This window comes from Vipera ursinii (assembly GCF_947247035.1).
Source record: "Vipera ursinii genome assembly, contig: SUPER_3_unloc_1, whole genome shotgun sequence".
Taxonomy (NCBI): Eukaryota; Metazoa; Chordata; class Lepidosauria; order Squamata; family Viperidae; genus Vipera; species Vipera ursinii.
In genome coordinates, this window is record NW_028148452.1 from 575,824 (window position 1) to 586,839 (window position 11,016).

Sequence of the window (11,016 nt, forward strand, 5' to 3'; positions counted from 1 at the left end):
TTGACGCTTGGCAACTGACTCGTACTTAGGAAAGTTGCAGCGTCTCAGGGAATGTCATGGGATCCCTTTTTGCGACCTTCTGAGAAACAAAGATTCACGTGACAACCGGGTGAGGAACTTTGAACCACCACAGTGATTCACTGAAGAAGAAAGGTTGTAAAGTTGGGCAGCTTTGCTTAACAACTCTTGCTCAGCAATGGAAACTTGGAGCTCAACTGTGGCCGTACGCGGAGGACCACCTGTATGGATTTTTTTTTTGGTGCGGGTGTGTGTCTTTTTTTTTAAAAAGCTGAATTTGGGATTTGAAAGAATCTTTTTCCATTGCTCAATCCAATTACCCCTTCCGCTCCTTGCCTCATGCCTATTGATGGACAACTTTATTTTGGGTAGATCGCGTTGCCGGAGAATGGTGTAAGCGATGCTTTAATTCTTCGCCGGATCAATCCTTATTGTTTAAATATTGAGCGCTCGTGTGAGCAGAGAGAATGTTAAATAGGCACAGAGACCAACATTTTCATTAAAGGCCCAAGGAAGAACAAAAATTGGGCCTGTTGCGCAAGGCCTAACGAAACATTTGCCCTAAAGTTAAGGAAACAAAGGAAATCTCTTCTTTTTTGCGAGTGTTTTGGGGGGCAATTAGATTTCCGGCATGGTGGAAGCACCAGATCCTCCAAAATAATAATAATAATAATAATAATAATAATAATAATAATAATAATAATAATAATAATAATAATAATAATAATAATAATAATAATAAATGAAACGCGTAACAGTGATACCCATTGTCATCGGGGCACTGGGAACTATGTCCAAAAACTTTACAAAACACATCAAGAAATTGCAACTTCCTGCAATAACTCCAGCAAAGCTACAAGAAACTGCGCTACTCGGAACATCATACATTTTAAGGAGATACCTGGTTGTTACCTAGGATGCTGGCAGCAACCCGTGTCAACCATTAGTGCCAGTCAATTTGAGTGTTCAGCTGACTGAGTTTCATGTTTTATGAATAAAAGTTTTATAATAATAAAAGTTTGAAGGGACCTTGGAGGTAATCTAGCCCAACCCCCTGCTCAGGCAGGAAACCCTATACCATTTCAGACAAATGGCTGTCCATTCTCTTCTTAAAAACTTCCAGTGTTGGAGCATTCGCAGCTTCTGGAGGCAGGTGGTTCCACTGGTTAATTGTTCTCACTGTCAGGAAGTTTCTCCTTAGTTCTAGGTTGCTTCTCTCCTTGATTAATTTTCATCTATTGCTTCTTATTCTGCCTTCAGGAGCTTTGGAGAATAGCTTGAGTCCCTCTTTTTTGGGGAAGGCCCTGAGATATTGGAAGACAGCTATCATGTCCCCTCTGGTCCTTCTCTTCATTAAACTAGACACACCCAATTCCAGCAACCATTACTAAATGGATTACTTCTGACTCAGTGTTCGTATTCGTGACTTTGGTGCCCCACTCTGGCCTGCCTTAAAGGGGTGACGGTAAAGCAGGTGTCCCCAACCTATGGGCCACGGCCCACTATCAGGCCATGGCCTACTGGCCACTGGGCTGTGGGACAAGCTGGCCAATGCACGCACATGTGCGTGCGCATTCACCCCCACTCGCGCTAGCACCCGCAGACCTGTTGGCACATGCGCACGGGGCTAGTGGCGGCAACTGGTCCCCGTGCACCTCCACAAATGGGACTGCTAGCACCATGCGGGTTGTGGGACCCATTTGCGCCTGGGACTGCTAGCACAGCAAGTGTAGGGGCCTGTTTGTGTGCGGCTCTGCGCATGCGCAAATGTCCCAGCTGCTCCCTTTCCCTGTGGGCCGCCAACATGAAAAGGTTGGTGACCTCTGCGCTGAAGAACAGCATGGATTGAGAGAGAGAAGTATGGACTTTGTGTAGGTGGAGTCAAGAGAGGATTCAGCCTAGAATCGTTACGTTCCCACAAGCAGTCTTAAGTCCAGCCTTCTGGAATTCCTGTTAATCCGTCCGTTCGAAGTTGCAACGGCACTGAAAAAGGTGTCTTATGACCATTTTTCACACTTACAACCATTGCAGCATCCTCATGATCGTGTGATTTATATTCGGAGGCTGGACAACCGACTCACATTTATGACGGTCGCAGTGTCCCGGGGGCTCACGTGATTCCCCTCTTGCGACCTTCTGACAAGCAAAGTCAACGGGGTGGGGGGGGAAAGCCAGGTTCACTTCGCAACTGTGATACTAACTTAACAGCTGCAGTGATTCACTTAACAGCTGCGTCACGGAAGGGCGTAAAATGGGGCAAAGCTCATTTAACAAATGTCTCGCTTCACAACGGAGGTTTTGGGCTGAATTGTGGCCGTCAGTCCCATAGCGTGACTTGCTGGACTGTTTTCTAGCTCATCCTGACTCCAAGGCGGTCGTGTGTGAAAAGAAGCGGATGGCTTGTAAACTTTGGCTAAATGGGTCGTGCAAACCTAGTTAAAGGATGGGAGATTCCTGCCTGCTTCTGAGTGGCGTTGGGTGTTCGGCAATCATTGTGATGGAACTGTCAAGTTTCTGACGTATGGGAAGGTCGGCAGTTTGGCGGGTCGAATCCCGAGTGCCGCGTAACAGAGTGAGCGCCTGTTACTCGTCCCAGCTTCTGCCAACCTAGCAGTTCGAAAGCACGTAAAAATGCAAGTAGAAAAATAGGGACCACTACGGTGGGAAGGTAACAGCGTTCCGTGCACCTTTGGCGTCCAGTCATGCCGGCCACATGACCACGGAGACGTCCTTGGACAAGCGCTGGCTCTTCGGCTTTGAAACGGAGATGAGCACCGGCCCCTAGAGTTGGAAACGACTAGCACGCATGTGCGGGGGAACCTTTACCTTTACCTATAGCCTAATACACCGGCAAATGTATAGTATATTAAAACACAATTCTCCACCTTTCTAATTTTGTCATTAATCGTATTCTCCAATTAATTTAAAGAATCAGTTTCCCTTCCGTTAGAAAACCCACCAAGGTCTGCTCTTCTTAGTTAGAGATGGCCTTGAAAGGTGCAATCCTACTCGTCCCCCACTCCCAACCTTAAACTAAATGTCTTAAAGGAATACACAAGTTTAACTATGAAATAGCTACTTCTTCATCTCTTGTCAAGCAATAACATTCGATGTTAGCAGCGTTGACAGGAACAATGAAAAGATGGTTGCATTTTTAAAGGTATCTCAACTGAAGTTATGGTCCTCAAAACTTTCTGAGTTGCCCCTTCTCATTTTAGAATAGAAGTAGAGCCGGAAGGGACCTTGGAGGTCTTCTAGTCCAGCCCCCTGCTCAAGCAGGAGAACCTATACCATCTCAGACAGGTGACTATCTAGTCTCTTCTTAAAAAGCTCCAGTGATGGAGTGCCCACGATTTCTGAAGCCCTGCCTTAGCCATGAAAGACAGCTGGGTGACATTGGGCCAATCACCAGGAGACGGTGAGTTCTAGTCACGCCTTAGCCATGAAAGCCAGCTGGGTGACTTTGAGCCAATCACCAGGAGACGGTGAGTTCTAGTCACACCTTAGCCATGAAAGACAGCTGGGTGACTTTGAGCCAATCACCAGGAGACGGTGAGTTCTAGTCCCGCCTTAGCCATGAAAACCAGCTGGGTGACTTTGAGCCAATCACCAGGAGACGGTGAGTTCTAGTCACACCTTAGCCATGAAAGACAGCTGGGTGACTTTGAGCCAATCACCAGGAGACGGTGAGTTCTAGTCCTGTCTTAGGTACAAAAGCTGACTGGTGACTTTGAGCCAATGACCAGGAGACGGTGAGTTCTAGTCCCGCCTTAGCCATGAAAACCAGCTGGGTGACATTGGGCCAGTCCCTCTCTGTCAGCCCAGCCCACCTCACAGGCATGTTGTTCTGGGCAAAATTGGAGAAGAAAGGAATATTAGGCACGTTCGCCCCCTTCAGTTACATCTAAAGTAATAAAAGTGAGATAAAAATCTAATAAAAGAAATCAAATGCCCCCGGAGTGGGCAGGCTGAATGCTTTGGCTCCTTTTAGCTCCTAAGTCCCAAGGCAAACAGGCCTTCCAGCCTTCTTTTAACAAGAGGGAAAATGTTGATGGGAGTGCAACTTTGCCGATGCTGCGAACGGTTGTATTTGATAAGATGCCGCGTCTGGCTCTTTTTTTTTTTTTTGTTCCTTCTCTCTTCGGCTCTCCCCCCCTTTTTATTACATTTCCCTGCCTTGAAACTGGGACTGCAATCTTCGACCAATTGGATTTGTAAAGGTTTTTATTTTTTATTTTTATTTTTTTCCGCTTCCCCCACCATGCACTCCTCCTCCTCCTCCTCCTCCTCCTCCTCCTCCTCCTCCTCCTCCTCCTCCTCCTCCTGAAATGCAGGTTCATAACTTTTCCGCTAATACATTTTCCTAAGATTTAACCCTCCCATCTCCTTGCCGAATCGGGGTTGGGAATGCGAAGCTGAGCGAGAAGTTTTTGAACGGGAGCAATTCCAGAAAAATCCGCTTGGCAGTGGCTCAAAAAAAACCCCAAATACTGCCCACCGTTGTGTTTTAACAGCCTTGCTAAAATAGGAAAAATAAACAACAACAACAACCACACAATTAAACCCCCACCCTTCCGACTTGGTCAATAGGCTGAGGGATGCGTCTTTCGGTATTTGCCAAGGCGCTAATGTCACTTTTAAAAGCGCAGCAACGTCGACAAGTCTCTCCCAAGTTGTGGCTAGCTGCATTGCAGGTGGCCGAAGGGTTGTTAGTTAACTCGTGATTTTCTCAGGCTGGACGTTTCCATCTGAACACAGACCTGACTGATTCAGACGAGAAGCACCAGGCAAACAGAGATCCTGGGCCTTTCGCAGGAAGCGTGATCCGGTTTTCGTGCTTTAGAGCAGGGGTCCCCAAGCCCCCGGTTCGTGGACCGACACCGGGCCGCGGTATGCCAGCAACCGGTCCGCACAAACAAGCAAAGTCCCATCCGGTGGGATGCAGGCAGCACACAAAACAACACACGCTCCGGTCTGTGGAAAAACTTCTCTCCACGGAACCGGTCCCTGGCGGCCGAAAGGTTGGGGACCTCTGCTTTAGAGGGATGCTTCCATCAGCTACTTTGCAGGAATGTGTGATAGATTCCTAATAAGGATGGGGATTCCCTGGAGGGAGGGGCTGCATGCCAAAAGAGAAGGGCGGGATATAAATGGGATTAAAATTAAAAAAAAAAGAGTAAGATTGCAACTTTGCTCTGATATCAATCAGAATAGAGCTGGCAGGGACCTTGGAGGTCTTCTAGTCCAACCCCCTGCTCAAGCAGGAGAGTGTATACAGTTTGAGACAAGGGGCTGCTCAGTCTCTTCTTAAAAGCCCCCACAACTTCTGGAGGCAGGTTGTTCCACTGCTTAATTGTTCCCGCTGTCAGGAAATTTCTCCTTTATTCCAGATTGTTTCTCTCCTTGATTGTTTTCAATCCGTTGTTTCTTGTCTTGCCTTCTGGGGCTTTCCCCTCAGCATGGCTGGCTCAGGAATTCTGGGAGTTGAAGTCCAGGAGTCATAAAGTGGCCTAGGCCAGGGGTAGGCAACCATGGCTCTTTTATGACTTGTGGACTTCAACTCCCAGAATTCCTGAGCCAGCATGGGGGGAACTATGGCCCCTTCGTGACTCGTGGACTTCACCTCCCAGAATTCCTAAGCCAGCCTGGCTCAGCTTGAAAACCTCTCCCTTTCCCGTCAGCATGGCTGGCTCAGGAATTCTGGGAGTTGAAGTCCACGAGTCATTAAAGCGGTCTACGCCTAGGCCAGGGGTAGGCAACCTTGGCTCTTTTATGACTCGTAGACTTCAACTCCCAGAATTCCTGAGCCAGCATGGGGGAACTATGGTCCCTTCATGACTCGTGGACTTCAACTCCCAGAATTCCTGAGCCAGCCATGCTGAGGGGAAAGGGAGAGGTTTCCATGCTGAGCCATGCTGGCTCAGGAATTCTGGGAGTTGAAGTCCACGAGTCATAAAAGAGCCAAGGTTGCCTAACCCTGGCCTAGGAGGAACTGTATATACACCCACACCCACACATCAAGTTTTCATTGGAAAATAACGTTTACGCCTATAATTTTATGTATCATTTTCACTGGAAAAGAAAATGCAGAATTTTTTTTTTAAAAATGACAGAAACAAAAAAAAAAGGAATTAAAAATATAAAAAGAATAAAGTGAGGGATGAGAAAACAAAAGCTGTGTAAAGGAAGGGTTTGTGTTGTTTTTTTTGCAACACTTCTTACCACGATGACTACCCTTTCCATCCTCCCAAATTATTATTTTTATTTATTTATCTAATTTGTATGGCGTAATGTCTCAGTTCCCTTATTCCTGTAAACAACCCTTTTGAAAAGAAAAAAAACCTTTAAATCAGTTTATGTGTCTTTAAATGCAGGAATGGGTAGACTGTGCTTCAGTTTAGCTTCCATTTGCAAAGGTTTTTATGGATTCATCAAAACAAGAATAGCCCAGAGGTATTTTCACGTCCATTTATGAGAAAAGGCAATAGAAAATTCATCGCACAAAAGAGTTCCCACGTGTGTGAATCACTCTTTAAATGCGCCTTTATTATGGAAAAAAGCATACTATTTGCCCTGTAACAGTAGAAAGAGAGAGGGAGGGGGAGGGGGAGGGAGGGAGGAGAAGAGAGGAAAGAAAGGGAGGGAGAGAGGAAAGGAAAGAAAGAAAGAAAGAAAAAGAAAGAAAGAAAGAAAGAGAAAGAAAGAAAGAAAGAAAAAGAAGAGGGAGAGAGGAAAGAAAGGGAGAGAGAGGAAAGAGAAAAGGAAGAAAGATGGAAGGGAGGAAGGAAATGAAAGGAAAGAGGAAGGAAGAAAGATGGAAGGAGGGAAATAAGGAAAGACAAGAATGAGAAAGGAAGGGAAAAAAAGAGAAAGAAGAAAGAAAAGAAAAAGGGCCATAACATTACAGAAATGCAGACATTTAGAAATACCCTAATGTTATTTAAGGGACGCGGTGGCTCAGAGGGTTAGGACGCTAAGCTTGTTGATCAGAAGGTCGGCAGTTTGGCGGTTCGAATCCCGAGTGCCGTGTAACAGAGTGAGCGCCTGTTACTTGTCCCAGCTTCTGCCAACCTAGCAGTTCGAAAGCACGTAAAAATGCAAGTAGAAAAATAGGGACCGCTACGGTGGGAAGGTCACAGCGTTCCGTGCGCCTTTGGCGTCTAGTCATGCCGGCCACATGACCACGGAGACGTCCTCGGACAAGCGCTGGCTCTTCGGCTTTGAAACGGAGAGGAGCACCGGCCCCTAGAGTCGGAAACGACTAGCACGCATGTGCGGGGGAACCTTTACCTTTTTAATGTAATTTAGAAAGACTTGCATGATTATGTCATGGACAGTGACCATGTTTTAAACGTGGCTTTCTCCTGACTGTTAAAATCAGCTTTTTTCCAAGGGCTGCCTTTATTTCCTCAGCGCTGTGCGGTTTGCCCGTTTTTTGTTCGGGATGGGGGTGAGCCAACCCCCGGGTCCTCGGCTGCCGGAAGGCCTGTGAGGTCGTGTGTGTCTAGATGATCTCCTTTGGGGCCAGCCAACACAGGTAGTCCTCGCCTGACGGCCACAATTCAGCCCCAGTTTTTTTTTCCTGCTAAGCGAGAACGTTTGTCAAGTGAATCGTGGCGTTTGTGAAGTTTGCAATACGGTGGTTGAATGAAGCTGGCTTCCCCATCGACTTAAGCTTGTCGGAAGGTCGGCAAAGGGGATTCCCATGACCTCGGGACACTGCGACCGTCACAAATGCACGCCAGCTGCCCAGTGTCCGACTTGAGATCACGTTAACTCTGAGGATGCTGCAACTTTGGTCCATGTGGAAAACGGACATCCAGCAAGTTCCTTTTTTTTCCCCAGTGCCGTTGTAACTTTGGTCATAAAATGAGCAGTTGTTAAGTCGAGGATAACCTGCTCCTGATCTGTAGGTCGGACTGTCATTAATGTTGGGAAAGAAGAAAGCCTTTTCCCACAACTTGGAACTAGGATTACACAACAAGGAAAGGAGAGACTCAATTTGCTCTAGTGGTTAAGGCACCAGGGTAAAAACCAGGAGACTGTGAGTTCTAGTTCCTCCTTAGTGAGATGTGAAGTGAAATGTCTTTCCATGATACCTGCCATACGTGTATGAGAGCGCATCATCACCCAGTTGGCTTTCATGACTAGAACTCACCGTCTCCTGGTGATTGGCCCAAAGCCCCCAAGCAGCCTAAGGTAGGACTAGAATTCACTGTCTCCTGGTGATTGGCCCAAAGTCTCCTAGTCAGCTTTCACGCCTAAGGTAGGACTAGAACTCACTGTCTCCTGGTGATTGGCCCAAAGCCCCCAAGCAGCCTAAGGTAGGACTAGAATTCACTGTCTCCTGGTGATTGGCCCAAAGTCTCCTAGCCAGCTTTCATGCCTAAGGTAGGACTAGAATTCACTGTCTCCTGGTGATTGGCCCAAAGTCTCCTAGTCAGCTTTCACGCCTAAGGTAGGACTAGAACTCACTGTCTCCTGGTGATTGGCCCAAAGCCCCCAAGCAGCCTAAGGTAGGACTAGAATTCACTGTCTCCTGGTGATTGGCCCAAAGTCTCCTAGCCAGCTTTCATGCCTAAGGTAGGACTAGAACTCACTGTCTCCTGGTGATTAGCCCAGAGTAACCCACCAGTTTTCCTGCCTAAGGTAGGACTAAAACGCACCATCTCCTGGTGATTTGTCCAAAGTCACCCAGATAACTTTCATGGCTATGGGAGGACTAGAATTCACTGTCCCCTCTTCATTGATCCAAAGTCACCCAGTTGGCTCTCATGCCCATGGCGGAACTAGAACTCGCTGTCTCCTGGTTTCTAGGCCAACACCTTAAATCACTAGACCAAAATGGCTCTCCTAGACCTTTCCCCTCGATGTAATGCCATGGGTGATTGTGTGTGTATGATAAGCAGTGTGCATTTTGGTCTGCCAAAGGCTTTGTATCTACGCAACAGTTTTGGATGTGTGTAAGAGGATCAACCTCGGCTCTGGCAGGGTCTGTCTCTTAAACTCAAAAGTGGTTAGACCAGGGGTAGGCAACCTTGGCTCTTTTATGACTTGTGGACTTCAACTCACAGCTTTGCTGGCGGAGGAATTCTGGGAGTTGAAGTCCACAAGTCGTAAAAGAGCCAAGGTTGCCTACCCCTGGGTTAGACTATTTACTTCTCACTTGCCAGTGTGCAGAATGAATACTTCTAGATTGCTACCTTAACTAGCAACTCTCTTCCTGAAAAGCAATCATGCAACATACGTGGGCCATCTCCATCATTAACAAAGAAACACTGCAGTTCCTTATGTGAAGAACACACCTGATGCTGTACAGTACTTTGTTCTCTGGCGCACCTATTTGGTGGAGCCTTGGTGGAGCAGTGGGCTAATGCCTCCTGAATTAACACCAGCTGCCTGCATTTAGTGCAGGTTCGAGTCCCACCAGGCTCAAGGTTGACTCAGCCTTCCATCCTTCCGAGGTAGGTAAAATGAGGAGCCAGATTGTTGGGGGCAATTAAGCTGACTTTGCAATAATGCCGCTTGGGGTGTGTGTGTGTGAAAGCCCTAATAATAGGGCTCGCAACTTGGGAGTCCTCCTAGATTCACGGCTCACTCTGGAAGACCACATAGGAGCTGTGACTAGGGGGGCTTTCGCCCAGGTTCGCCTGGTGCGCCAGTTGCGGCCCTATCTAAGCCGGGATGATCTATGCACAGTCACTCACGCGCTCGTGACCTCTCGACTAGACTACTGCAACGCTCTCTACATGGGGCTGCCCTTGAGGACCACCCGGAAGCTCCAACTGGCACAGAATGCAGCCGCGAGAGTTGTGTTGGGAGTTTCCCGATACTCCCACGTTACACCTCTGCTCCGTGAGCTGCATTGGTTGCCAGTTGTCTTCCGGGTGAGATTCAAGGTACTAGTCATGGTGTTTAAAGCCCTACATGGCAGGGGTCCGGAGTACCTCAGGGAACACCTGCTGCCGGCGTCAACTTCCCTCCGCCCTGTGCGTTCCCACAGAGAGGGCCTCCTCAGGGTGCCACCGGTCAGAGAATGTAGATTGGTGGCCCCCAGGGGGAGGTCTTTCTCTGTGGGCGCCCCGGAGCTATGGAACCAGTTACCGGTTGAGCTCCGGACGGCGCCCGATGTTCGCTCCTTTCGCCGCGATCTGAAAACATACCTGTTCGAACAAGCCGGCCTGGCCTGAGGGGGGATTGGTGGGGTTTTACTACCATTTTATTGGGGTTTTATTAATGTATTTATTGTTGGGCATGTATTTAATTACTTTTTTAATTTTTGTAGCTTTGTGTTTTATTCTTGCCCTGTACACCGCCCTGAGTCCTTCGGGAGAAGGGCGGTATAGAAATATTAATAAATTAAATAAATTAAATTAAATTAAAATTAATAAGCAGGCATATACATAGTATGAAGGCTATTGCTAAGCACATTGATTTGTGCTTCTTAGATTGTAAGCTGCCCTGAGTCTTCGGAGAAGGGCGGGATATAAATGGGATTAAAAAATAAAATAAAAATAAAATAAAATAAAATAAAATCCTCGTATAGTGTTGTGTTGAAAGCTTGTTGACTTTCAACAGGCGTTTGACAACTCAGTTTGGGGATTTCGGTTGTCGATCAAACAGCCCTGAGTATGCCTGATTCACTGTTTCATCTCAGCCAGGGTGCTCAAGATGTTTAATAAAGTCTGTTGCTGACAGCCATAGCAACAAGCTCTTTTGTGTTCTCACGGTCCAGTTATTTAACAGTCACTGGCACATTTCCAAATCTTCAGCGGTTTTCCTTGAATTTCCACCCTGGAGAGTTAAAGGGAGACCTTGTCATTAAAAACCTGTTCCGGAGATTTAACAGAATAACGGCATTGGGAGGGACCTTGGAGGTCTTCTACTCCAACCCCCTGCTCAAGCAGGAGACTATATACCAGGGGTAGGCAACCTTGGCTCTTTTATGACTTGTGGACTTCAACTCCCAGAATTCCTGAGCCAGCCATGCTGGCTCAG

The 11,016-nt window shown here is 47.3% G+C and overlaps 1 long non-coding RNA gene across 1 annotated transcript in view; it reads left to right on the plus strand.

Moving 5' to 3' along the window:
* LOC310639499 overlaps positions 1–6,794 on the plus strand; it is a 323,629-nt gene extending 316,835 nt beyond the window's left edge. The window contains exon 2 of the long non-coding RNA XR_014492336.1: positions 6,669–6,794. This is a non-coding gene — a long non-coding RNA (uncharacterized lncRNA). The remainder of the gene's footprint in view (positions 1–6,668) is intronic.
* Positions 6,795–11,016: the final 4,222 nt, after the last annotated feature.